Raw genomic sequence first — 16,340 nt, 5'->3', positions numbered from 1 at the left:
TTTTTTTCTTTTGTTCTTGAATTTTATTTTGTATTGTACACAAGTAAGATGACTTAAGCGTGTTTTACTGCTAGAGAAATGTGATTAGCAGCACCCTGTTATTGTACTGTATGTTAGCTTTTTTGCTATTCAATATAATTTAGTAGTATTGACTAGAACAAAACAAAGTTCTTCTTCTGGGCAATAAAGACAACATGATCAACCAAATTAAATAAGAGCAAACCCATGCCCCTTTGGTCTTGTTGACATCTTCTTTACTTTATGTCATATTTTTAAATACTTCTGGCATGTTACCTCACCATCTTTCCTGGCTTAAGATGAAATGTTCAGCCATTTCAATCTTTCCTTATAGATCATCTTGAAATTAATTTATTAGTTTACCCCTTTCACCTTCTGTACACTTTATTGTATATTTAATTTTATATGGATACATTTGCCATTTTTGCCCATTGATCTACACTCAATAACCCATAATGAAAAAGTAAATACATGTTTTCAGAAAGGTATGAAGATACTTTAATAAAATCACAAAACTGAAATCTCTTATTCAAAGAAGTATTCAGACCCATAACTCAGTACTTTGTTAGAAGTCTCAATAAGTCTTCTTGGGTAAGTCACTACAATCTTTGCACATCTGAATTTGGAAAGTTCATCCTGGCAAATCCTCTCAAGCTCTGTGACATTGGAAAAACAAGGATCTGTAAGGTTCCATCTTCAGGTCTCTCCACGGATGTCCTATAGGGTTAAAGTCTAAGCTTTGGCTGGGCCACTCACGGAGTGCTAGAGACTTGACCTGATGTCACTTCAGATTTGTCTTGGCTGTATGTTTCAGGTTATTGTCATGCTGAAAGGGAAATCACTGCCCCAGTCTGAGGTTGTATCTCTCTGGAGCACATGTTCTTTTGTCCCTCAGTTCGGCTATTGAGAAGCACCCCCATAGCATTAGGCAGGTGATGATCAGTGCCTGGTCTTCGTCAGACACAGTGTCTGGAGTTGTGTCTTGTGAGACCACAGAATAATTTTCTGCATGCTCACAGAGACTTTTAAACTATCGCCTGCCTTTCATTCAAGAGTGGCTTCTGTCTAGACACTCTACCATAAACTCCTGGTTGATGGAGTGCTTCTCAGATGAATGTCCTTATGACAGCAGAAGAATACTGAAGCTCTGGATTCTCACCTCCCTCACCAAAGCCCTTTTTGCACAATTACTCAAATTTCGCCAAATGGGAAATTCCAAGAAGAGTCCTTGTGGATCCAATCATTGTCCTTTTCTCAATTATTAAGGCCACAGTTCTGCTGAGAACACTCAAAGCTTTAGAAATGGTTTTACACCCTTGTCCTGATCTATGACTCAGCACAGCTTTATCACGGAAGTCTACAGAGAGTTCCTTGGACTTCATACCTTGATTTTTGTACTGACACGCACGGTGAATTGTGGGCCTTTTAAAACTGTCTAATCAATTTTTTTTTTGTCATAGGTGAATTTCAATCATGTTTTAACACATTTCAAAGATAATTAAAGCAAATGATTTGAAATGTTCTACACACTTGTTGCAGTGCCACAGGAAAAGGCCGGAATGCTTTGTATAAAATAGAGATTTCAGTTTTGGATTTTTAATACATTTTCAAACCTTCCTCAGAACAGGTTATAAAGTGTAGTTTGATGGGCAAAATGGCAAACCTATATATTTCAAATTAAATTTATAACACAATAACGTGAGAAAATGATGGATTCTGAAAACTTTGTGAATCCATGCTGGTAGCTCTTCATTGGAGGTTCCTTTTGCAATATGAGAGCCAAAATGATATATGGTAGCAGATGTGATCTAACAAGTCTGGTACACACCTCTCTATACTTTAAATTTCTACTTGCCCCCTGCTTGCTTCACTCACCCACCCCCTCCCCACCCCGAGTGGGCTATGCTCCAGCCACTTAGCGTCTCTGCCGCTTGAATTATCAAGGTGGGGGGGTGATGGGAGGAGAGGTTGAATACACACTGAGGAGATGCGTTCTGATCAGCTGCTGTCTTTTTGCATATTCTGCTTGTTGCACTGCGAGTCAATCATTTAAAAGCCTGTTCAGCAGCTGTCCTTTTATCTCACTGCCTTTTCTCGCGTGATGTTAAAGTGTCTCTTGTGGGACATCATATTGTCTCCCGAGAAGATCACGTATCGTCTCTTATTTTTTTTAAATAGAAAGATATACCAATTGGCAAATTATAGGCAAATATTTTAATAGACGTTTCAATCCTGAGTGAATAACATCTAATTGTTAATAGTAATTACAGTATGCCAATAAAAAAATTGTATTTTTACAACACCCAGATTCCTTCTTATTAATCATACTTAACATTATTATTTATTATGAGTAAGATGTTATATTTATTCACTATACTCATCTACACAAACCTGAATTTTTTATGGCTAAAATTAAAACTGCTGACTCAAGTGCATAGACTAATTCCCCTTTGGAATATGTTAACAAGTATAACTAAAGTGTTGGTTACATTTTATGAAAAAGGTCAGTGATTCCAACTGTGAGTTCTGCAGAAGTCCTTATCTAATTCAGACGCATTTTCATGTCATCAGGCGTTTTTCAGCTCAGTAAGCCAATAAACATTGGCATATCGTACTCTGCCCTTGAAGTTTGAAAACTGAGGAATTTAAACTAAAAAATATATTTCATAATATTTCAAATATTGGCCAAATATAAAAATGTTTTCCTCCTTTTGAAATCATGCAATCTCAGTCATAATATTTTTAAAGTGATGTTCATGCTTTAAAGAAAAGTGTCAGAATAGGATTCAGCCTTTTATGGCTGGGAATGAGAAGAAAACATCTAGCAAGGAAAATGGGAAGATGGAAGAGCAGATGGAGTGGCAAATTGAAATAAATACTAATTTCATATATTTATAGTTAAATTAATAAGCATTTCACTAAGCAAAAGACTATTTTCACAGCGAAACATTTAATTGGAGAATGACTTAAGGTGTTAAATTATCAGCAGCCAACAAAACATTCACACTGTTGCAAATGAACAGTGACCACACTCTGCCTTTTTAATAACTACTTTCCTTTGAAACTATTTGCAAATCAAGTGGGAAATTAAATGAAATCCAATGAACAGAATAAACAGATACCAATAACCTTTCTTCCGTTGAACTGGGACCAGAGAATCAGCATGTTTTAACTTATTTTTATTATCAAAATTAAAGGCAACTCTTGCAGAACTCTTTTGAGTTAGAATTATTTAGTTGCTAAACATAATAAATTAAAATGCATTCTTAATCCCATTTACTAGCAAAGTATAAAGCAGGACCGGGTAAACTATTGTATCAGTTGTTCTGCAATATTCTTCAAATCTCAATGGGAATGGTGCTATGTGCGCAATCTGTTTGCATAAACTAAATACATTTAATTTCTCTGGTGAGGTTCTGAATTAAGAAAAAAATAAATCCTGAAAGGATATGGGGTTTCACTTCATTAAAAAAAAAAATCCTTTATTTGATTGATAATTAATACATACTGTAGATTTTTTCTTTGTAACACCCCAAAGAGAAAAAATAAAAAATGCCATATTCCTTTTTGTTTTTATTCATACTGTTCATTAAACTGTATTTTAACCTTCTGCTGATGTTAAATTGAAAAACATTATTAAATGACATGGAAGCAAATACATCTACCATGTCAACTACAGTTGTCGGCAGTGTTACTGAACACATAAGTGTAGGTTAGTAACCTTAGGCAAAGCTGATGATGAAGCAAAGCACAAATATTCCAGGTGCACTCTAAAAACATTTCATGCATAAAGGGGGATCTGAATGTTTTAATTGCCAATTGCCTTTGTATGATTGTTCAACACTTAAATTAATTCGTCTTGTAACTGAAATTTTTTCAGCATGGAAATACCTATACTTATTTTTTTCTTTGTACACATACACACTGTGGTAGTCCTCTTTATTTACACAGGCTATTATTAAAGGGCCACAGTAATATGTACCAAGAAGTTAAAAAAAACAGCATGATTTGTACTGAGCCACAGTATATATATCAAATTAGTGTTGCAATTTAAAATGTGTGCATAAATTGTAAAAAAAAAAAACAAAACAAAACATTCAGTTTAATACATTTTTTTCTTAGTAAGTGCACTTCCATTTATGCATTAATGTTCCATACAATAATTTGAAATAAATACTGGAAAAAGGGTGCAACTTAAACACAAAAAAACACTAAAACATTATACGATATATATAGTTACAGAGGTGTGCTTATGGGGGTATCTTCAGGGCTTCTACGCTAAATGTAATTCCACTTATGTCACAGGTTTATTGTTTTCATATCTGATGATTGCAGGCTGGGGAAATGGCGAATGTCACTTCCTCTGTTTTTCCAAAAGTCACGCATCTTCTACCTGAGACTTACTTAAAACCATGTCCCACCAGAAGTAGGCATTCATAGTGGACTTGTGTCTGCATAAGCTGTTTCATCCACCAGTGCACTGGCACTAACTTCTTTGATTTTGATCTTTTTTTGGCAAAACACTTGCTCTTAAATGAGGTTCATCCTGTGGTACCCCAACCCTTCTCACGCCTCCTGTTACCTTTCTTACTACATACACACATACATATACTGTACACACATACTATGTGTAGAGTGTGTATGTACTATATATCTTCTTCTTCTACTTTCGGCTGTTCCCCTTAGTGGTCGCCAAAGTAGATCATGTTTTTCTATATCTTTCTGTCCTCTACATCTTGCTCTGTGACACCCATCACATGCATGTCATCTCTCACCACATCCATAAACCTTCTCTTAGGCCTTTCTCTTTTCCTCTTGCCTGGCAGCTCTATTCTTAGCATCCTTTTCCCAATATACTCAGCATCTTTCCTCTGCACATGTCCAAACCAACTCAATCTTGCCTCTCTAACTTTGTCTCCCAACCTTTGAACCTGAGCTGACCCTCTAATGTACTTGTTTCTAATCCTGTCCATATATATATATATCTCTACTATATAAAAAAAATCTTTCGACGCAAAGAGATTTTTTAGGAGACGAGACAAGACTTATTGGAAAAGATTTTTTCAAGTCCCACGAGACGAGAGTATTGCCATGAGATTCTTTCAAGTCTCGACTTCCTATAAACCATTTTCAAACAAGATCACAGTACTCTCACCTCTCAGTCTTGTGAATGCTTTTGTCAGACGCACTTCCTGCACACTCTCAGCTCTTATAAATTTTAAAGTTTTCCTCACTTTAAGTTCCCAAGTAAAGAATATGTATTATGTCCAAATATTTTGGACAAATTTCATAGGAAAAGGTTATCAACAGAAAAAATGAGTACATGGGCAATCCTAGCACGTAGAAATGAGGAAGTCAAACAAATTTACTCCAAACATGTCGACCGGTAACACGGCAAAATGGTTAAATGCGTATCAATAGACTAAGCTGAAAGAGTTGGTGGTCATCGTGTGGAAGATGAAAACATCAAGTTACAAAATCATGAAGAAAACCTACAAGTGTTAACACCATTCAGTCTTCCACCACACAAATTACTGTAGAAAGAAGGATGTATCCAAGAAAGGTAATGTAGTACATCTTCCGCATATAACATTAGACAACAAAGGAGATCCTGGTATGCCGCTTGTATTAAAACGTTAACAGTTTCCCATTAGAATAGCTTTTGCAAAGACAATTAACAAATCTCAGAGCCAAGCATTCAAAAAAAGTCATTTTATTTAATAGACGGAAACAAACGAAATGTAATCATGGGCAGTTATATGTCGCATTAATGCAAATGTAACAAATGAAAATTTAAATCTGTTTAAATTGTACATCCACATTCCCATACGCAAGCGGCAGAACTGCAAAGAGGCGCGTAGTGCTGGCACGGGTATTGGCGACTGAAGCAAGCAGGGGCGAAGCCCCCAGTATACATATATACAAGCAAAATACCTGCGCTTCGCAGCGGAGAAGTAGTGTGTCAAAGAAATTATGAAAATGAAAAGGAAACATTTTAAAAATAGCGTAACATGATTGTCAATATAATTATTTTGTCACTGTTATGAGTGTTGCTGTCATCAAGGATTTGATTATCATTATTTCTTTCAATCAGGTTCGTATTTGAAGGATGTGTTGTGTTCAAGTTATATTCCGTGTTTGTCAACCGTTGTAAAGATAACAGGTTTCATTCATCGAAGTGTTCACCACCCAAATCAGTACTCGTGAATCTAAGATGTTTAACAGGCATTCCCGGTATTAATTTGTGGATTTGCCTGCTCATCTTCCTCTTTATATGAGACATCACACACTGCATGCATGGGTTTACCTTTCCTAGTCCTGCAAAGTCATTTCATGTGAGCCGCTGTACATGCATCGAAAGTTCTCAGCTGTGCTTGTGCTATCTCGTGAGATGCTGCAATGTCCACGGCTTTATTTAATGTTAGCTCAGACCCGGCATTTAAAAGTTTCTCTCGCACTTTTGCTGAGTTTGTGCCAAACACTATTCTATCCCTGACCATCTCATCTTCGTTTGCATAAGCGCTGTCCTTCACCAGCAATTTTAACTCCGTTACAAAGTGATGAAAAGTCTTGTTTATACCCTGTGTCCTCTCATTAAACTTGTCTCTCGTGAATATCGTATTAGTCTTAGGCATGACAAACGCCAGCGGCAGCGTGTCTATGAACCTAATTTAAAGTTAAGCTTTACACCTTGCTTTCCTATTTGTTTGCATAAGCACTGTCCTTCACCAGCAATTTTAACTCCATTACAGCAATTTTAACTTCGTAACAAAGTGATGCAAAGTCTCGTTTATACTCTGCGTCCTCTCATTAAACTTGTATCTCGTGAATATTGTATTCGTCTTAGGCATGACAAACGGCAGCGTGTCTATGAACCTAATTTAAAGTTAAGCTTTACACTTTGCTTTTCTATTCGTTTGCATAAGCACAGTCCTTCACAAACAATTTTAACTCCGTTACAGCAATTTTTACTTCGTTACAAAGTGATCAAAAGTCTCGTTTATACCCTGCGTCTTCTCATTAAACTTGTATCTTGCGAATATCGTATTCGTCGTAGGCATGACAAACGCCAGCGGCAGCCTGTCTATGAACTTAATTTAAACTTAACGTTTACACCGTGCTTTGTTTCCGCAGTAGCTGCACTTATGAATAAGCTTGTATGCGTCACTCACTTCATATTCTTTTGCTGCCTTCTCAATTGTGTAATGCGTTTTTTGAACAGGTTTTATTCATCGAAGTGATCACTACCCAAATCGGTACTCGTGAATCTATGATGTTTAACAGGCATTTCCGGTATTAAGTTGTGGATTTGCCTGCTAATATTTAGCTGCAGAGTGTCTATGAAAGTAATTTAAACTTAAGCTTTACACCTTGCTTTCCTATTGATATGTGTACAAAGGCTTGTTCAGCATTAGAGGGTTGTTCGTTTCTTACTGCATCAATAAGCAGCTCATCTTCCTCTTTATCTGAGACATCACACATTGCATGCACGGGTTTACCTTTCCCAGTCCTGCAAAGTCATTTCAGGTGAGCCGCACGGAGTACATGCATCGAAGGTTCTCAGCTGTGCTTGTGCTATCTCGTGCGATCTTGCGATGTCCACGGCTTTATTTAATGTTAGCTCAGACCCGGCAATGCGTCTTCTCGTTAAACTTGTATGTCGTGAATATCGTATTCGTCGTGGGCATGACAAACGCCAGCAGCAGCGTGTCTAAGAACTTAACTTAAATTTAAGGTTTATACCGTGCTTTGTTTCCACAGTAGCTGCACTTATGAATATGCTTGTATGCGTCACTCGCTTCATATTCTTTTGCTGCCTTCTCAATTGGGTAATGCATTTTTTGTTCAGAACTTTTGGAGAACTTCCTTGTCCGGCACTTAAAAGTTTCTCTCGCACTTTCGCTGAGTTTGTGCCAAACACTAGTGTATCCCTGACTATTTCATCTTCGTTTGCATAAGCATAGTCCTTCACCCGCGAATATTTAGCGGCAGCGTGTCTATTGGATTGCTGCCGACGGACGGCCTTATATGGGCAGACACTCAATTACGTGGGAAGTGTGATGATGAGGGACGCAACTCCGCCTCACACGGTGCCCGAGCTGCAGGCTATGGCCATATATATGTACATAAGTAGGATTCAGTTATGACCGTTACGCGTAGAATTTTGAAATGAAACCTGCCTAACTTTTGTAAGTAAGCTGTAAGGAATGAGCCTGCCAAATTTCAGCCTTCTACCTACACGGGAAGTTGGAGAATTAGTCATGAGTCAGTGAGTGAGTCAGTCATTGAGGGCTTTGCCTTTTATTAATATATATATATATATTAATATATATATATATATATATATATATATATATATATATATATATATATATATGTAGACTAGCAAAATACCCGCGCTTTGCAGCGGAGAAGTAGTGTGTTAAAGAAGTAATGAAAAAGAAAAGAAAATAACGTAACATGATTGTCAATGTAATCAATGTAATTGTTTTGTCACTGTTATGAGTGTTGCTGTCATAGATATATATATATATATATATATATATATATATATATACACACACACACACACATATACATACACATACACACATATATATATATATACATATATATATCTATATCTCTATCTATCTATCTATATTATATATATATATATGTCTATATATAAATATCTATCTATATATATATATATACAGTACAGGCCAAAAGTTTGGACACACCTCCTCATTCAATGTATTTTCTTTATTTTCATGACCATTTACATTGGTAGATTCTCACTGAAGCCATCAAAACTATGAATGAACACCTGTGGAGTTATGAACTTTAAAGACTAAATTCAACTTCCATTCCTACCAAAGATATTTCTGGCGACTAAATAGAACCTACTTATATCCAAATTCGAGCTATTGAGCTGTCGCCTGCCTGCCTGAATAAGTCACCCTCGCTTCGCTCTTACTTTTTTACCGTTCATTTAATCATGGCTAGTCGTGAAAAAATTATAAAATGGAAGGAGGATTACACTGAGTATGGCTTTACCAAAACAATTATTAATGGCGAATAAAGTATCCATTATTCATAAAGCTTCAATTGGTGATCTGTTTTCTGCGTTAACCTCATATTTTTTGATACTTCTTCTCAAACCAAGGGGGTGCAAGGGTAAAATGAATCGGGAAGCGCTGATATATATATATTGAATATATTGAAATAGTTTTACTGTCAAAAAATGAAAACAGTATGCGGCACGTGTTTCGCCCTAATTTTGGGCTCATCAGGCGTACACACTCACTGAACCCCCTCTCAGGAATCGAACCTCGGACGTCAGCGCTAGAGGTGAAGCCTCTCATGTTGCGCCACGGTGTGTGGTTCGTTTATATTATTATTATATATATATCAAAGATAACTCCTGTAGCCACAATAAATGCCTTTATTGAACAGACAAGCCAGGGATGGACAAGTTCCTTTCGACTGTAGCCACAGCTGCAACACACATAAAAAACATCAATAATAACTCATAAACTTGCAATATTATTTAGGAAAATCGCAACATTTTACTCACCAAAAATTCGGATTATTTGTAAACAAAATCCATTGTCCTCTCTTCCCTCAAAAGCAGTTTAATTACTCTGTCGTACGGATTATCCGTGCACTTCAGTTCCATCAAAACCTCACTCTCTATCACCATCAAAGCTAATGCTGAAAGGTGAACCCGCCCTATGGTATTTCTGGCATAAGCTTCAATTTGCTTTAGGGCTGAAATGTCCGCTCAACAGAAGAAGTGTACACAGGAATGCTCACCGCCAAATATACCAATGTAAACAGCTACCCCATGCTCTCATTCAGATTTTTCTGATGAAGGAAGTCAAGGAGATCAGTGGGAGATTTTCCTGCAAAATCATCCATGGCATACATTACAGTCAGTTCTGTTTTTAGCCGAGACAGATCAAAAAGCGCTCCGTGGCTCTTGTGTTAAAGTGGAGAAGGCTGCATGCGTGAAATTTTTCTTGTATTCCCGATACTTCTGGGGCTCGAGCAGCGTGACAAACATCAGGTTTTCGTCGTCTTGAAATCTGGTCTGTGTCTGGCAAATAATATTGTCCAGAATCCTGCCATGGAGTTGGCCGTAGTGCACGCGACGATCTTTCGCTTAAAGCGTTTGCGGTGCGTTCAGTGGCCTCGGAGAATTCCTCATATCGGCTTCTATCCAATCAATGGGTCTGAATACGGTGACGTTGCCATACGCCTGCTAGAGGGCCCTACTGACACCAACTCAAAATCTGATTGGTTGAAGCAACGTTAATCGACATTTATTCTGTGTTAGAGTGCCTCAACAACATATTATGAAAGCCTCTCTGCCTGGCATCAAATGATGGCTGAAATGTGATTGGTTAAATGCTTTAATACAAAACTCCGCCTCCTACGGCTATCGAGCTGCAGTCTATTCTCTCTGCCTGGCAACAAATGACGGCTGAAATGTGATTGGTTATATATTTTAAAATGAAACTCCGCATCCCACGGCTATCGAGCTGCATTCTATACGTTCCAGTTATGACCATTATGCGTAGAATTCCGAAATGAAACCTGCCCAACTTTTGTAAATAAGCTGTGGGGAATGAGCCTGCCAAATTTCAGCCTTCTACCTTCACGGGAAGTTAGAGAATTAGTGATGAGTGAGTGAGTGAGTCAGTGAGGGCTTTGCCTTTTATTAGTATAGATATATATATATATATATACACAATAGTCTATGTACAGTAGACATGCACATATGCTAGTACTAATAAAAGTTTGCACTCAATAAGCCATTTTGGTTTTCTTATGGAAGAAATGACATAGTTATTACAATAGCATATACACAAACAGAGAAATGTACAGAATATTAATGAACTTTTGAACCAGAGTGATCTTTTTAAACTCCCAGCTAAGTGTAGAAGCCAGTCAATCATATGAACTAATAGAAGACAATCTAAGATAAGCAGTGATGTTGAAGATTCTGGATGTCTAAAGGGCCATCAATAATGTAATAAGTTTGAAATACAGAATACAGAGGATTACCATGAAAAAGTCACAAGAAATTAAAAAAGATGTTTGTAGACATGCAGACAATAAAAAACATAAAATAAAATGCACCTCTTCATAAAGAAACAGATAGAAAAAAAGAATGATTGGTCTAAATGTCCTTAATTTTTAGAACATTTTTTTTCTATGATAAAAGATGATTTTATCATGATCAACAATTTTTGATTTTTGTTATTACTTATTTGACACTATCTGTGGTCTAGCGACCCGCGTCCTGCTTAAAAAGGAATCGAAGCAATACTCATATCTGAATCTGTTCCTCGGAGAGTCGCAGTCAGGGCGGCTGATGGAATGGTCCTTATAGATGACACTGCAGTTGTGACCCGCTGGGCTGGCTACTTTGAGCAGTTGTTCAAAGCTGATCCTCCGGCTAGGACGTTGGATATCTCTGGGTCCACGGTTCTTGAGGCTGATCCTCCGATAAGCTGTAAACCACCCAGTCTCACTGAGATTGCACAGGTGGTGAACCAGCTGAAGGGGGGGTGGGGAGGCTGCAGGGATCTGTGGTATCCAGGGTGAAGTTCTCCAGGCTGGTGGTAAGGCTGTCCTCCTGGCATTGGAAGCAATCTTTGTTTCCATTTGGGAGACTGGCATCATCCCAACTGACTGGAAAACAGGACTTGTCATCCCTATCTGGAAAGGGAAGGGTGATCGCCTGGATTGCAGCAACTACAGGGGGATAACACTGCTCTCGGTGCCGGGTAAGGTCCTTGCTAGGGTCGTCCTCAATAGGTTCTGTGATCATTTTCTCACCTAGCAGCGACCGGAACAGTCTGGTTTTACGCCTAAGAAGTCTACCATCGACCGCATCCTGGCACTGAGGGTTCTACTGGAGCGCAAATGCAAATATCGGCAGAGTTTCTTTGCAGCCTTTGTCAATTTTTGCAAAGTGCTCGACTCAGTTGATCGAACTGCCCTGTGGGACATCCAGAGGGTTCGCGATATCCCCTCGAGGTTGCTGGATATCATGGCTGGCCTGTGCACTGGAACTGTGAGTGCTGTGCAGAATGGAGGCAGGACCTCTGCGTTTTTTCCAGTTGATTCTGGGGTTTGTCAGGGGTGTGTTCTTGCTCCTACTTTGTTCAATGCTTGTATGGACTGGGTGTTGGGCAAGGTTGTGGGGTCCAGCGGCTGTGGGACATCTGTTGGTGAAAAAAGATTCACGGATCATGACTTTGCTGACGATGCTGTGATCTTCGCAGAGTTAATGGAGGCTCTGATCGTGGCACTTGAGAGACTGAGTAAAGAGTCTGAGTGTCTGGGCTTGTGAGTGTCTTCGATAAAAGCCAAGATCCAGGCTTTTAATGACCTCTTGGGCACAGCTATCAGCAGTGTGTCTGTTTGCAGAGAGAGTGTTGACCTTGTTGAGAGGTTTATTTACCGTGCAGTGACATATGAAGTCAGTAGACGGATTGGGCGAGCATGTGGGGTCATGAGGAAGCTAGAAAAGGGTGTGTGGCGCTCCCGATATCTATGCAAAAGGATGAAGGTCCAAGTCTTTAGAATCCTGGGGCCTCATGTATAACGCCGTGCGTAGAACTCGCACTATAACATGGCGTAAGCACAAAAACCGAAATGTGCTTACGCACAGAAAAATCCAGATGCAGGAATCTGTGCGTACTCCAACTTCCACGTTCTTCCGCTACATAAATCCCGATCAGCGTGAAAAGTAACGCTCGTGCACACGCTTTATGTAACGCCCCAATTCCTCCCAGAATTACGCCTCTTTGAATATGCAAATGAATATAAATTGCCCTTAAGCTCAGTCTTCTGTGAAAAGACAATGGGAACAGCACGGGAAAGGTATAAGAATTTCAGCGAATACCTAGTGGAGGCAAAGGAAAAACATACTATTTGTTCAAATAAACCGTGGTATAATCAACAAAAGGAAGTTGATCGAGTGACATAGCGTGTTGGAGAAACTTGAAAGCTCACGTTCACAAAATCGCACAGTGCGGAAATAAAAAAGAAGCCACATATCAAAGTCGCCGTAAAAGGCGAGTTGTAGCCCACTGTCTGAGTGTCATATGAAAGCTTATTAGGGTACAGAGAAAAAAAGGCACACAGCGGAGAAAAAGCACGAAATGTCAACTTCAATCTCGATATTTCCACTTTAATCGCGTAGTTTATTTTGTCATTAACGTAGAACATCATAAACTTCATCTTACAATCGTTTAATTAACCAGTTTCTCAAATCACATCGTAATTAAAGTAGCACGTTAAATGCTTTGTTTTGTATTTGATCTTCTATGTGCTCTATGTGTGTGAATCACTACTTGCTTCTTAAACCGGCTCTCTTCCTCCAACTGGACACAGAATCCATTACATTTGTGATATTACAGCTCTCTGAATAACTAAAATACTGAGATGTATACGTGATATCATTTTTATGATGATAGGAGTTAAAGCACGTTATTAAACATGTGTTTCACTTCGATGAAATAATTTATTGCAGCAGTACTCAGGGGCGGTCTAGGCTTGTGGTGGCACTGGGCAGAGGAAGAATCGGTGGCTCCTTCACCCGCCAATGTCAGTAAGGTAGCTTATGCACGGCGGATGGCCACGTCCGTTGCAGACACTGTATAGCTGCCTTGTGCTCATGACACAAGCATTTAACTTTTACCGAAATTCGTCGCTGCGTTTTTACCTGTGTTGTTATTTTCTCTTTCTGTTTTATATTCAATATATATTGGCGTAGCCGTCACTGCAGTCCTTGCTTTTCTTTCCCCAAGTAACCGATCGCCACACAATCAGCTCTGTAATAGAAGTTAAGCCATCTGTAAGCTTAGCGCCGATTCTTCAAAACGTTTAAGGAACATTGAAATATCTTCGTAGTACATGTTTAATTATTCTATCCTTCACGACACTCCCAGTGAAGAATATAGATTATTTAAATGAAGTTAAAGTTTTATCTGTATAATTTAATAAACATATTTTGCTGCATTTCACCTTAAAAATGATATCGTCATCATATATTAATACGCGCTTTATAAAGTGGCTCAGGTTGTATGATATTATAACTATAGTGAAGGTTAACAGTGGGGTGATTGTACTTATAAGTACAAACAGTTCTACAAGGAGCAATTGATTGAGTGCATTTAAAGTTCTTGGGATGAAACTGTTTCTGAACCGCGAGGTCCATACAGGAAAGGCTTTAAAACATTTTGCAGTGGCTGAGACAGCGTGTCCTTGAAGCTGTATACCGATAATTCTCTTTCCGATCAGCTGCTGCTGTGATTCACACTCAGATACAGTGATATAAATACTCCGAATGGTGCAGTGAGAGTAATATGGAAAAAGATGATCCGCTGTGGCAACTCCTAACGGGAGCAGCTGAAAGAAGAAGAAGAAGGTGCAGTGAGAGTAACAATGCTAAAGCAGTTATGGTATTTGGAATACTATGGCTATTCCCTGGACCATTATATTGTTACAAGTTAATTACAATCAGATGCGTCACACTAATAAACAATATGCGGTTAGTTTCAGTGTATTTATAAAGCCGCGTCAGGAAAATAAGGTGTAATCACACAGGAACAGTAGCACTGCTTTGACGCTGGGTGCCGCCAGTCTGCAAAACCGAGCGGAGAACTTGTGTACGACAAGGCATGAGGTACCGTGGAAAAGTGCATGGCTTTACGCCAAGTGTAGGTTTTATACATCGCAATTTGAACGTGGAAAAGTTCTTACGCAACATTTCTGTGCATACGCACTGTTTATACATGAGGTCCCTGGTGCTTCCTGTCTTGCTATATGGCTGTGAGACATGTACGCTATCCAGTGACCTGAGATGGAGACTGGACTCCTTTGGTCCTGTGTCTCTCTGGAAAATCCTTGTGCACCGTCGATTTGACTTTGTGTCGAATGAGCGGTTGCTTATGGAGTCCCGAATGAGGCACATTACCTGCATTGTGAGGGAGCATCAGTTACAGCATTACAGCCATGTGGCACGTTTACCCGAGGGTGATCCGGCTCGTAAGATCCTCATTGTTGGTGACCCGAGTGGCTGGACCAGGCCAATGAGCTGCCCACGTAACACCTGGCTGCGGCAGATACTGTAGATGGCCATTTCTGGAGGGTGGGACTGGACCGTGCGTCTGCCTGGGGGGTTGTAAAATGGGATCCCGAGTTGTTTTGTCATGTAGTGGGTGCGGCAACACACTGTACCAGTGCATGCTCCCCAAGTTGACTTGATTTGACTTGTTATTATCTATATGTGTAGGCTGATATTTATTCTTCTGCATATATTCTTGTATACTAACTTAAATAATATAAAGTTAAAAAAGCATTTGGTGGCACTGGAGTCATGATGCCACTGACTTGCAGTCAGAAATATTATCAAACTGCCATTGTCATGCACCAAGATCACACTCTATTAAATGAGCAACAGTATCATGACTTTCTCCATTTTCTTGCATAAAAATAATTTTTGGTGAGGATGGATTTTCCTGAGATATTTCCATTTTTTTAGTCAGCTTTATACTGTATATATGTTTTAAGTCCAATTTCCTGTCACAGGTGAGGCAAATTCTGAAAAAGGCTACTGGGTCTTAAGATGTCTATAAACAAAACTTGAACAAATGAGTAACAGAGCTTTTAAATGTTTACCCTGGAAATTCGTGAGGCAGCCTGGAAGAACAGAACAGCTTGTAGGTATTAACGGTAAAGACATGACACATTAATACTGTGGGTTAAGATGGTATGCAAATTTAAGAGCCAATCAAAACTCTTTAAAGTTCTTGGAGCACTTTTGCTTTTATTGAGTGTGAAAGTGCTATAAATGTGGAAGCTCTTTAATGAATTCAAGAGTTTGAATTGCCACTTGCTGTTCAGAAAATTTGCATATCTCTATTAGACACATACACACACCCACACAAGACAGAGAGGATGTTTGCGGATTTCTAATGTTACTGAAATATGACTAAGTTGGTGGTATTCCATTATACCATTTTCAATATATATATATATAAAAAAAAAATCAGACTTTATTCAGTTGCCTGAGGAGTTTATAGTTACTGTAGGATTTTGGTCAAAATCTAATTAACATAATGAAATTTAACAGTAGAAAACTGTTGCAAAGACCAATACCTTAGTTCTTTTATGAACAATACTTTAGTTAGTTTGTCAGTCACTTTTATGTTAGGATGTGATTCAGCATTTATCTGTAGCACATGGTAAAAAAGCTGTTTACATCATAAGCTGCTTGAAATGTGAGCTGTATTATTTTACAGTTCTTTTACAATTCAATA

The 16,340-nt window shown here is 38.6% G+C and overlaps 1 protein-coding gene across 1 annotated transcript in view; it reads right to left on the bottom strand.

Annotated features, from left to right (window-relative positions):
- Positions 1-16,340, bottom strand: part of LOC120538215 (AF4/FMR2 family member 2-like) — a 92,520-nt gene that overhangs the window by 57,812 nt on the left and 18,368 nt on the right. The gene's annotated exons all lie outside the window — the stretch shown is intronic.

Source organism: Polypterus senegalus, chromosome 10 (assembly GCF_016835505.1).
Source record: "Polypterus senegalus isolate Bchr_013 chromosome 10, ASM1683550v1, whole genome shotgun sequence".
Classification (NCBI taxonomy): domain Eukaryota; kingdom Metazoa; phylum Chordata; class Cladistia; order Polypteriformes; family Polypteridae; genus Polypterus; species Polypterus senegalus.
This window is presented reverse-complemented; position numbering and strand designations above follow the sequence as displayed.